This window comes from Myodes glareolus, chromosome 23 (genome assembly GCF_982192425.1).
Source record: "Myodes glareolus chromosome 23, mMyoGla1.1, whole genome shotgun sequence".
In the NCBI taxonomy this organism is placed as follows: domain Eukaryota; kingdom Metazoa; phylum Chordata; class Mammalia; order Rodentia; family Cricetidae; genus Myodes; species Myodes glareolus.
Window position 1 is genome coordinate 2,626,866 of NC_142048.1, and position 13,809 is coordinate 2,640,674.

Below are 13,809 nucleotides of genomic sequence, written 5' to 3' on the forward strand. Positions count from 1 at the left end.
AAGGAAATGGACAACTTTCTGGATCAATATCACTTACCAAAATTAAATCCAGACTAGATAAGCAAATTAAACAGACCTATAATGGCTGAAGAAATAGAAACAGTCATCAAAAGTCTCCCAACCAAAAAGAAGCCCAGGACCAGATGGTTTCAGCTTAGAATTCTACAAGACTTTCAAAGAAGAACTAATACCAATACTCCTCAAATTATTCAACACAATAGAAACAGAGGGAACATTGCCAAACTCTTTTTATGAGGCTACAATTACCCTGATACACAAACCACAGAAAGACATTACTAAGAAGGAGTATTACAGACCAATCGCACTCATGAATATTGATGCAAAAATACTCAATAAAACTGGCAAATCGAATCCAAGAACACATCAGAACCATCATCCACCATGATCAAGTCGGCTTCATCGCACAGATGCAGGGATGGTTCAACATATGAAAATCTGTCAACGTAATCCACCATATAAACAATCTAAAAAATAAAAACCACATGATCATCTCATTAGATGCCGAAAAAGCTTTTGACAAAATACAACATCCCTTCATGATAAAGGTCTTGGAGAGAGCAGGGATACAAGGAACATACCTAAACATAATTAAGGCAGTATACAGCAAGCCAACAGCCAACATCAAACTAAATGGAAAGAAACTCCCAGGAATTCCACTGAAATCAGTAACAAGACAAGGTTGTCACTCTCTCCATATCTATTCAATATAGTTCTTGAGGTCCTAGCTAGAGCAATAAGACACCAAATGGAGATCAAGGGGATGGAAATTGGAAAAGAAGAAGTCAAACTCTCACTGCTTGCTGATGATATGATAGTTTACATAAGTGATCCCAAAAATTCTACCAAGGAACTTCTACAACTTGTAAACACTTTCAGCAATGTACCAGTGGTGCGGGAGAATTATCTGTATTCTGTCAATCATGTATTTTAATAAAACGCAGATTGGCAAGGCAGGAAGTATAGGCTGATCAACCAGACAGGAAGTAGAGGTGGGACGATGAGAACAGGAATATTCTGGGAAGCAGGAAGCTCCCTCTGCCATTCCTGCCCAGATCACTGAAGAAGCAACATGTGAGCTGACAGCTGAAAAAGGTACCGAGCCATATGGCTAACATAGATAAGAATAATGGGTTAAGATAAGTCATAAGGGGAAAGGTAGGCCCTGCATCAGCTCACCAAGAATCCTGGCCACCAAGGGGCACTGATCCTCTTGCAGAAGATTCATCATTGGGGGGGGGGGGGGGGAACCTGACCCAGTACCAGAAGATCCATTAAAGAACATTTGAAGGAAGAGATGGGCAGACGCCAAGGCAAGAATTCCTCCAACAATCTGAAAAACAATATGAAAACACCAGATCCCAGCAATCTTACTACAGAAGGACTTGAACACCCTGTTCCGGAAGAAGTGGAAAACAGTGTCATTATGAAAGCAATAGAGTCCCTTAAACAGGGTATGAATAACTCACTTAAAGATTGAAAAAATGAGTAAAGAAATGGAAGAGAAATATAACAAAAAGTTTGAAGAAATGAGTAAGTCCATAAAAGACACCCTGGGAAACCAAGAAAAAACAATCAAACAGGTAATGGAAACAGTTCAAGAATTGAAAGCTGAAATGGAGGCAATGAAGAAAACACAAACCGAGGGCCGGCTGGATATGAAAAATCGAGGTAAACAAACAGAGACTTCAGAAACAAGCATAACCAATAGAATATAAGAGATAGAAGAACGAATCTCAGATTATGAAGACACCATAGAGAAAATAAACGCTCTGACCAAAGAAAACAGGAAATCCAACAAATTCTCATCACAAAACATTCAGGAAATCTGGGACATAATAAAAAAAACCAAATCTAAGAATAATAGGGGTAGAAGAAGAAGAAGAATTGCAGATCAAAGATCCAGAAAATATATTCAACAAAATTATAGAAGAAAACTTTCTCAACCTAAAGAATGATATTCCTATGAAGGTTCAAGAAGCATACAGAACACCGAAAAAAAAAATATCCCCTCGCCATATAATAATCAAAACACAAAGCATTCAGATTAAAGAAAGAGTATTAAGAGCTGCAAAGGAAAATGGTCAAGTAACTTATAAAGGTAAACCTATCAGACTTACACCGGACTTCTCTATGGAAACCATGAAAGCCAGAAGGTCCTGGATAGAGGTACTGCAGAAACTAAGAGACCATGGATGCAAGCCCAGACTACAGTCAAGCTATCGTTCACTATCAACGGAGAAAACAAAATATTCCAGAACAAAAAAAAAAATTTAAACAATACGTAGCTACAAATCCAGCCTTACAGAAAGTATTAGAAGGAAAATCACAATCCAAGGAATCCAACATTCCCAACACTACCTACAATAACTCAGACAGCTAGCGACCCTTCACAAGCACAACTCAAAGAAGGAAAACACATACACTCTACTACCCAAAAAAATAATAAATAAATAACCGGAGTCAACAACCACTGGTCATTAATATCACTTAATATCAATGGACTCAATTCACCTATAAAAAGGCACAGACTTAGAGATTGGATACGAAAACATGATCCAACATTCTGCTGCTTACAAGAAACACACCTCAACCACAAAGACAGACACCTACTCAGGGTAAAGGGTTGGGAAAAGGTTTTCCAAGCAAATGGACCTAAGAAACAAGCGGGTGTGGCCATTATAATTTCTAACAAAATCGACTTCAAACTAAAATCAATCAGAAGAGATGGAGATGGGCATTTCATACTTATAACAGGAACAATCCATCAGGAAGAAGTCTCAATCCTGATATCTATGCCCCTAATATAAAGCCACCCACTTATGTAAAGAAAAACTTCTAGAACTCAAGGCAGTCATCAAACCACACACACTAATAGTAGGAGACTTCAACACACCTCTCTCACCAATGGAAAGGTCAATCAGACAGAAACCTAACAGAGAAATAAGAGAATTATTGGAGGTATTGAATCAAATGAACTTAACAGACATCTATAGAACATTCCACCCAAAAGGGAAAGAATATACCTTTTTCTCTGCAGCTCATGGAACCTTCTCAAAAATTGACCACATACTCGGTAACAAAGCAAACTTCCACAGATACAAAAAAAATTAGTAACCACCTGTGTCTAGTCAGACCACCATGGATTAAAGTTAGAATTCAACAACAATGCTACCCCCAGGAAGCCAACAAACTCATGGAAGTTGAACAGTCAAATACTAAATCACCCCTGGGTCAAGTACGAAATTAAGAAAGAAATTAAAGTCTTCCTTGAATTTAATGAAAATAAAGACACAACATACTCAAACCTATGAGACACTATGAAAGCAGTGCTAAGAGGAAAGTTCATAGCACTAAGGGCCCAATTAAAGAAAACGAAGAAAGCACACATTGGAGACAAAAACAGCACACTTGAAAGCTCTAGAAAAAAAAGAAGCTGATTCACCCAGGAGGAGTAGAAGACTGGAAATAATCAAACTGAGGGCTGAAATCAACAAAATAGAAACACAGAAAACAATCCAAAGAATCAATGAAACAAAAAGCTGGTTCTTAGAGAAAAAAAAAAAATCAACAAGATTGACAAACCCCTCTCCAAACTAATCAAACGGCAGAGAGAGAACATGCAAATTAATAAAATCAGAAATGAAAAGGGGGACATAACCACAGAAACAGAGGAAATTCAGAGAATCATTAGATCTTACTACAAAAGCCTGTATGCCACAAAATTGGAAAATGTAAAAGAAATGGACATTTTTTTAGATAAGTACCATATACCAAAGTTGAACCAAGACCAGGTGAACAATCTAAATAGACCTGTCAGTCGTGAAGAATTAGAAGCTGTCATCAGAAACCTCCCCACCAAAAAAACCCAGGACCAGATGGTATCAATGCAGAATTTTACCAGAACTTCCAGGAAGAGCTAATACCTACACTCCTTAATGTATTTCACAATATAGAAACAGAAGAGTCATTGCCAAACTCTTTTTATGAAGCTACAGTTACCTTGATACCAAACCACACAAAGACACAACCAAGAAAGAGAATTACAGACCAATCTCACTCATGAACATTGACGCTAAAATACTCAATAAAATACTGGCAAACCGAATCCAAGAATACATTAGAAAAATTATCCATTATGATCAAGTGGGCTTCATCCCAGAGATGCAGGGCTGGTTCAACATATGCAAATCTAACAATGTAATCCATCATATAAATAAGCAGAAAGAAAAAACCATATGATCATTTCATTGGATGCTGAAAAAGCATTTGACAAAATTCAACACCCCTTTATGATAAAGGTGATGGAGAGATTGGGGATACGAGGATCATACCTAAATATAATAAAAGAAATATATAGCAAGTCGACAGCTAACATCAAATTGAATAGAGAGAAACTCAAAGCCATTCCACTAAAATCAGGAACACGACAAGGCTGTCCACTCTCTCCATACCTCTTCAATATAGTGCTTGAAGTTCTAGCAATAGCAATAAGACAACATAAGGGGAACAAGGGGATTCGAATTGGAAAGGATGAAGTTAAACTTTCGTTATTTGCAGACAATATGATAGTGTACATAAGTGACCCCAAAAGCTCTACCAAAGAACTCCTACAGCTGATAAACACCTTTAGTAATGTGGCAGGATACAAGATCAACTCCAAAAAATCAGTTGCCCTCCTATACACAAAGGATAAAGAAGCAGAGAGGGAAATCAGAGAAACATCACCTTTCACGATAGCCACAAATAGCATAAAATATCTTGGGGTAACTCTAACCAAGGAAGTGAAAGACCTATTTGACAAGAACTTTAAGTCTTTGAAGAAAGAAATTGAGGAGGATACCAGAAAATGGAAAGACCTCCCCTGCTCTTGGATTGGGAGAATCAACAGAGTAAAAATGGCAATTCTACCAAAAGCAATCTATAGATTCAATGCAATCCCCATCAAAATCCCATCAAACTTCTTCACAAACCTTGAGAGAATAATCAAGTTTATATGGCAAAACAAAAAACCCAGGATAGCCAAAACAATCTTATACAATAAAGGAACTTCTGGAGGCATTATCATCCCTGACTTCAAACTCTATTACAGAGCGACAGTATTGAAAACAGCTTAGTATTGGCATAATAACAGAGAAGTCGACCTATGGAATCGAATAGAAGACCCGGATATTAACCCACAAACCTATGAACACCTGATTTTCGACAAGGGAGCTAAAGGTATACAATGGAAGAAGGAAAGCATCTTTAACAAATGGTGCTGGCATAACTGGATGTCAACCTGTAGAAGAATGAAAGTAGATCCATATCTATCACCACGCACAAAAATCAAGTCCAAATGGATTAAAGACATCATCATTAATCCGACCACTTTGAACCTGACAGAAGAGAAAGTGGGAAGTAGTCTACAAGATATAGGCACAGGAGACCACTTCCTAAGTAGAATCCCAGTAGCACAGACAACAAGAGAATCAATGAATAAATGGGACCTACTGAAACTGAGAAGCTTCTGCAAAGCAAAGGACACTGTAAGACAAAAAGGCTACCTTCCGACTGGGAGAAGATCTTCACAAACCCCTCATCAGACAAAGGTCTGATCTCCAAAATATACAAAGAACTCAAGAAATTAGACACTAAAACTCTAATTAACCCAATTAAAAAATGGGGTACTGAACTTAACAGAGAATTCACAACAGATGAACTTCGAATGGCCAAAAGGCACTTAAGGTCATGCTCAACCTCCTTAGCGATCAGGGAAATGCAAATCAAAACAACTTTGAGATACCATCTTACACCTGTCAGAATAGCCAAACTTAAAAACACCAATGATAGCCTATGCTAGAGAGGATGTGGAGTGAGGGGAACACTCATCCATTGTTGGTGGGAATGCAAACTTGTGCAGCCACTGTGGAAATCAGTGTGGCAGTTTCTCAGGAAACTGGGAGTCAACCTCCCTCAGGACCCAGCAATTCCACTCTTGGGAATATACCCAAGAGATGCCCTATCATACTACAAAAGCATTTGTTCAACTATGTTCATAGCAGTACTATTTGTAATAGCCAGAACCTGGAAACAACCTAGGTGCCCCTCAATTGAAGAATGGTTAAAAAAGGTGTGGAACATATACACATTAGAGTTTTACTCAGCGGTAAAAAACAATGACATCTTGAAATTTGCATGCAAATGGATGGAAATAGAAAACACTTTACTGAGTGAGGTAGCCCAGACCCAAAAAGAGGAATATGGTATGTACTCACTCATAAGTGGATTCTAGCCATAGTTAAAGGTCTTTGAGCCTATAATTCGTGATCCTAGAGAAGCTAAATAAGAAGGTGAACCTGAAGAAAATCATATAGTTATCCTCCTGGATATTGGAAGTAGACAAGATTGCCAGGCAAACTTGGGTGCATGGGGTTGGGGGATGGAAGTAAGGGGAGATGGTTAGAGAGAAGGGAGAGGGGAAGGATTGGGAATGGCTTGGGGGAATGGGATGGGGGGAAGGATGGATATGGGAGCAGGGAAGTATATATCTCAACTAAGGGAGCCAATTTAGGGTTTGCAAGAGACTTGATTCTGGAGGGGTTCCCAGGCCCAAGGAGAGGTCCCCAGATTGTTCCCTGGGCAGCAGAGAAGAGGGTGCCTGAACTGGCCTTGGCCCATAACCATACTGATGAATATTTTGCATATCACCATAGATATGCAAAATTCAAGATTCATCTGGCGATGGATGGAGATTGAGACAGAGACACATATTGGAACACTGGACTTAACTCCCTAGGCCCAAATGAGAAGCAGAAGGAGGGAGAACGTGAGCAAGAAAGGCAGGACCAGAGGGAACCTTCATCTGACGATGGATGGAGATAGAGACGGAGATCCACATTGGAGCACTGGACTGAGCCCCCAAGGTCCAAATGAGGAGCAGAAGGAGGGAGATCATGAAAAAGGAAATCAGGACTGCAAGGGGTGCGTTCACCCTCTGATACAAGGGGACTGATCGAATGAGAGCTCACCAAGGTCAGCTGGACTGGGATTGAACGAGCATGTGATCAAACCAGAGTCTCTGAATGTGGCTGACATGGGGGCTGACTGAGAAGCCATTGACAATGGCACTGGGTCTTGTTTTGTCTGCATGTACTGGTTTTTTGGGATCCTAGTCTGTTTGGATGCTCACCTTCCTAGACCTGGAGGGAGAGGGGAGGAACTTGAACTTCCCACAGGGCAGGAAACCCTGACTGCTCTTAGGACTGGAGAGGGAGGAGGAGAGGGAGGGGGGAGGAGGAGAGGGAGTGGGAGTAATGGGAGGGTATGGGGAGGAGGGGAGGAAGTGGAAATTTTTATAAACAAATAAATAAATAAATAAATTTAAAAAAAATAAGTCATAAGAACTAATAAGTAGCCTGACCTAATGGGCCAATCAGCTTTATAACTTATAGAGATCTCTGTGTAATTGATTTTCTCTGAGACTTGCCAGCTGTGGGGTTCCGGGCAGGAACAGATACCCCAACAAGCCGGCCCTTCATGTTACATACCAGGATACAAGATTAACTCAAAAAAAAAAAAAAAAAAAAACTTAGTAGCCCTCCTATACACAGATGATAAAAGGGCTGAGGAAGATATCAGAAAATCAACACCCTTCACAATAGCCACAAATAGCGTAAAATATCTCTGAGTAACTCTAACCAAACAAATGGAAGACTTGTATGACAAGAAATTTAAATCTTTGAAGAAAGAAATTGAAAAGGACACCAGAAAGTGGAAAGATCTCCCATGCTCTTGGGTAGGCAGAATTAACATAGTAAAAATAGCAATCTTAGTAAAAACTATCTACAGATTCAACGCAATGCCCATCAAAATCCCAGGAAAATTCTTCACAGACCTCGAAAGAGCAGTACTCAATTTCACATGGGGAAAAAAAAAAAAAAAAACAGGATAGCCAAAATAATCTTGGGCAAAAAAAGAACTTCTGGAGGCATCACAATCCCTGACTTCAAACTCTAATACAGAGCTACAGTACTGAAAACAGCCTGGTATTGGCATAAGAACAGACAGGAGGACCAATGGAACTGAATAGAAGATCTAGATATCAATCCACACATCTTCAAACACCTGATCTTTGATAAAGAAGCAAAAAATAACAAATGGAAAAAAGAAAGCATATTTAACAAGTGGTGCTGGCATAACTGAATATCAACATGTAGAAGAATGAAAATAGACCCATATCTATCAGCATACACAAAACTCAAGTCCAAATGAATCAAAGACCTCAACATAAAGCCAGCCACACTGAACCTTATAGAAGAGAAAGTGGGAAGTACATTTGAACACATTGACACAGGAGACCACTTCCTAAATATAACCCCAGCAGCACAGACACTGAGAAAAACAATAAATGGGACCTCCTGAAACTGAAAAGCTTCTGTAAAGCAAAGGACATGGTCAACAAGACAAAACGACAGCCTACAGAATGGGAAAAGATCTTCACTAACCCCACATCAGACAGAGGTCTGATCTCCAAAATATACAAAGAATTCAAGAAATTGGTCATCAAAAGAATACATAATCCAATTAAAAAAAAATGGAGTACAGACCTAAACAGAGAACTCTCAACAGAGGAATCTAAAATGGCTCAAAGACACTTAAGCAAATGTTCAACCTCCTTAGTCATCAGAGAAATGCAAATCAAAACAACTCTGAGATTCCATCTTAACACCTGTAAGAATAGCCAAGATCAAAAACACTGAGGACAGCTTATGCTGGAAAGGGTGTTGGGTAAAGGGAACACTTCTCCATTGCTGGTGGAAGTGCAAATTGGTACAGCCCCTTTGGATATGGCGATTTCTCAGAAAATTAGAAAACAACCTTCCTCAAGACCCAATAATACCACTTTGGGGTATATATCCAAAGGATGCTCAATCATGCCACAAGGGCATGTGCGCAACTATGTTCATAACAGCATTGTTTGTCATAGTCAGAACCTGGAAACAACCTAAATGCCCCTCGACCAAAGAATGGATAAGGAAAATGTGGTACATTTACACAATGGAGTACTACACAGCAGAAAAAAATTAATGACAGCTTCAATTTTGCAGGAAAATGGATGGAGTTAGAAAGCACTATTTTGAGTGAGGTAACCCAGACAGAGAAAGACAATTATCACATGTACTCACTCAGTGGGGTTTTAAACATAAAGCAAAGAAATCCGGCCTGCAAACCACAATCCCAGAGAACTTAGACAACAAAGAGGACACTAAGAGAGACTTACATCGATATAATCTACATGAGAAGTAGAAAGTAGAAAAATACAAGATCTCCTGAGTAAATTGGGAGCATGGGAACGTTGGGGGAGAATTGAAGTGGGGGAGAGGAGAGACTGGGAGGGGAGCAGAGAAAAATGTAGAGCTCAATAAATATCAATAAAAATGTACAAAAAAAGTTCTGATACTATTGGAAGACACAAGTGTGTTCATTCGTATTTCTAACATAGCACATTCATGACAGGAAGTCTCAATAATGAGACGTCAGGTACCAGTTTAAACTAGAAGCTCAACATACCTCTAATAAAAATCCTAAAACATATATATCCTAACACGAAACAAATTATAAAAGATGTGCAGAAATGAAGGAAAGAAATGATGAACACAATACAGAGGAACCAACTGCAATGCTTCCTGACTCTAACACTTCCCATCAGACATCAGTACTCAAGACAACGTACCATTTGAGAAAAAATATTAACAAACACATAAATAGAAATAAAGAAAAATATAAACAAAGGATGTTTGGCAGAAGAACAAACAAACGAAAAAATTAATGAGAATCTTTTCCAAAGCTGCTTCTGAACACCTTTGCAAAGAAACTCACTGGATAAAGACTTTACAGATGTCGCAAAATTAACCTGAAATGGATTCTATATCTACATGTGGAGTGTGAAATTCATAACTTCTAGAAGACACCACAAAGAACCTCAGTCGAGCAAGCTGTCTTCCAGCGCGGCACCAAAAGGTGAACTTGTGCAAAGGTGGTATCACCCCACCACTCGCGCGCGCGCGCGCGCGCGCGCACACACCCATACCCACACCCACCCACCCACCCACCCACACACACACACACACACACACACACACACACGCAGGTAGGGGGCCTCCAGCCCAGCGCAGGCGCGAAAGAGGCCGATCAAGGCGAATGCGCGCGCACAGGCCGCAGGCCAGGCCAGGGCCCAGGTCTCTGGGCGGACTCCGTGTCCCCGGCCCGCTCCCTCAGCGCGGGGAGGACCCAGCACACAGGCTCCCGCAGCTCAGTAGATCGTTCCTCCCCGCCTGGGGACCGCGGTCCCGCGCTCACCATGGCGCAGCTCGCAGCTGCCGAGCTCTCCTCCGTTCTCTTCACAGCTCCGGGCAACAGCGCCCTCAGCAACCTCCCTCAGCCTCGGTGAAGGACCCTTAGCTAGCATGGCGGCCGGAAAAAACCCGCCCCCTGCCTCCCAGAAGCTTCTGATTGTCTGGAGGCTCTGATTGGCTAGAACTGCTCTGCGTGTGCTGAGTGACAGAAGCAGCTCCTCTACGATCTTCTTAGGCTGTGCTCTTTGAAAACGTTGGCTAGTGTTGTGGGGGCCAGCTGGTGGAAACATAGGCTCATGGCTCTCGTGTTCTTGTAGGTGCGACCTACTAAATTACCCTGGCCAACGAAAATAGTTGACAGTATCTAGCCAATTTTGTGACTCTGAGATATCTAGGAAAAGTCCACGTAAGAAACTAATGTTCGGTTCTGACAGCTCAGGAGGGTCATATTTCTGTTGAGAGTCTTGCTGAGAGTCCGCAAGAGTCTCTCACTTTTAACCCTCCTAAATTCTGAGGTTGTAGGCCCTAAGTCAGCATGTCTAGCCATAATTTTTTCTTAAACAGTCCTTAGAGAACTTGTAACTTCTGGAATGTTCTCAAGTACTCTTCTCCTTCACATATAAAGCTACAGAAAAAAATTAAGAGTAATTGAGGGCTGGAGACATGGCTCAGCGGTTAAGAGCACTGGTTCCAGCAGAGGATCCAGGCTCCATACAAAACACTCACATAGAGGCTCACAACCTTCTGTAACTCCAGTTCCAAGGAATTCAATGCCTTCTGGCCTCCATAGGCACCAAGCACACATGTGGTATACAAACATACAGGTAAATCACCAATAAACATAAAATAAAGATAAATATTTTAAATGTCTGATTGAACAGCTAAGAATGTGGCTCAGTTGTGTGGAATTCAGAAAGCCCTGGGTTCATGCCTCAAAACCACATAAACTAAGATGGTGTTTTTCTGTAAGCCCACCAGTGATGAAGATCAGAGAGTCATAAATTCAAGGTTATTCTCCACTACGTATTGATTTTGAGGCCAGTCTCAGCAGCATCAACCCCTGTCTCAAAAAAAAAAAAATGCTGAGCATGGTGGCAGACATCTTTAACCCCAGCAAATCCAGACGCAGAGGCAGGCGGATCTCTGTGGGAACAAGGCCAGACTGGTCTATACAGGGAGACCCTATCTCAAAATACAAATAAACTACAAATACACTGTATCTTTGCTACAGATAAACTCACATCGGCTCACACACATTACATATAAAATAAATAAATATTTAAACATTAACCCTACAGCAATGACATCCAGTGAGAGCAAGCTAAATGAAATCCCAGAATGAGAACTCAAATAATGATTATAGACATGTTCAAAGACACAAACAACTGAACAGAATAAGGAAGGTGATGGGTAATATGAAAGAGAAACTCAACAAAGAGAAAAATCTATCTGAAATTCAGAAATTAAAGAAAAATAGTCAAATAAAAAGAACTGTGGATAACCTCATCAATAGAATGGATCAATGAATATCTGAGTTTGAAAACAAAGTGGAAGAACTGAAATAATCCAATAAGGACATAGATAAAATAACAAGTAGCTACCAGTGAGAATTCCCAGATAGGCACAACATTGAAAATACTACATTTAGGGGTAACAGGAACATGTTCACTGACAAACTTCCTGTAAAGAGGCAATACACACCCTCCTCACCAGATGAGAGCCACAGAAGACAGAAAGATTGCACAAAGTCCAACTTAGTGACCTTGTGAGCTTTTATTGGGGTCATTAATAATAGTGTGGGTGAGGGGGTTATTGAGGAACAAAAAAGACTCAAAACAGCAATTCGTGAAATAACTGACAAAGACTGAGTCCACAGAGCCTCCCTGTGCAGCCGCAGGCAGCATGATGGTCTGAGAGTCTTTCCTCCTGGCAATTTGGTGGGTCAGTTTCCCCTCCTCTGACATCGATCTCCATCCTCTAGAAATTTGGAAAGGGTACTTTGAGAATCTTGCCAATATCCACTTCCCCAGATGTCTTCATTAGGTTTTCTGCTGCTTTGATGAAACACCATCACCAAAAAGCAAGTTGGGGAGGAAAGGGTTTATTTGGCTTATGCTTCCATGGCACTGTTCATCCAATGTCAGGACAGGAACTCAACAAGGCAGGAACCTGAAGCAGGAACTGATGCAGAGGCCATGGTGGGTTGCTACTTACTGACTTGCTCCCCATGGCTTGCTCAGCCAGCTTTCTTATAGAACCCAGGACCACCAGACCAGGGATAGCACCACCCCCACTGATCCCTAAAATGAGAAAATGCCTTACCACTGGATCTCAAGGAGGCATTTCCTCAGTTGACTCTCCTTCCTCTGATGACTCTAGCTTGCATCAAGTTGACACACAAAGCCAGCCACAACACCAGACACATAGTGTTTATTTATCTCCAGAGCCCCGTGAACCTTTCCCCTCCCTCCTGTATGAAATGTTTCCATTCAGAGAAAACTGCTCTGCAACAGCATAGAAGAGGGGAAATAATTTCATTCTAAAAACAAAATATTTTTACAAAAATCATAATAGGAAACTCCCAAGTTGGAGAGACAGACGCTAACATAGATAAAGGAGGCAGTGACAACGCTAACAGAAAGAGCCTCCCTCGTCATATATAAACAAAACACAAGCAGAACAAAGACATGATGATGAGAGCTGAGAAACACCAAATCACGTACAACTTTTTCAGTCATTTTTGCTGGTCTCTAGGGCCAATTTTGTCAGTTTATATCCTATCTATCTGACCTGAGCTTTGGGGTTGGTAAGCATAATTGATCCCCAGTGTCTTGGCCATGCCCTGACTTACCTGGGCAACAAAGGCAGGTCTATTATCAGACATGATTACCTTGGGCATCCCAAACCTCAGGAAGATATTTTTATGATCTTCTTAGCCATTACATTGGCTGTCTCAGTCCTGACCAATGTATGTTGGCTATCTTCTTTGTCAAATGTGTGGCCGTGAGGAGGCTCAAAATTTCCTCAAGTGTCAGCCGTCCTCTTTGTCTGTATATTGCTCCGTGTATATGGGTGGTGGCAAAAGCATACCTGCTGTCAGTGTAGATATTTCCTCTGCCATCCATAGAATTTGTGTCAAAGCCACAAGTTCAGCCTTCTGGGTGGGCCAACATCCCTGAAGGGAGGCTATTCATCCAAATCATTTGCTTCCTGTTCATCATTCCTGCCCCCACCTTTCGCTTACCTTCAGTCTTGTATACCTGCTTGGCTCTGACTCCCACCCTTGTGCCCCAGGCAAGCTTCGCCATTATTTCCGGCTCTGCCTGGCACTGCTCAGCCTGCCATTCTGCCAGCCACCTGTCCTTTCTGCAGATGCTGGTATGATCCATAGTCCATCGACGTGAGCAGGGCACAGGAGCAGCAGCCTGGTGCAGGAGGGCACCTGTGGTAGCAT

General features: G+C 41.1%; 1 protein-coding gene across 1 annotated transcript in view; it reads right to left on the reverse strand.

The window, feature by feature from the left end:
- The window catches only part of LOC125395660 (uncharacterized), a 29,941-nt gene extending 19,445 nt beyond the window's left edge, over positions 1–10,496 (reverse strand). Inside the window, exon 1 of the mRNA XM_087900919.1 lies at positions 10,360–10,496. The gene's annotated coding sequence lies outside the window, so the exon portion shown is untranslated. The remainder of the gene's footprint in view (positions 1–10,359) is intronic.
- Between the last annotated feature and the right edge of the window lie 3,313 nt (positions 10,497–13,809).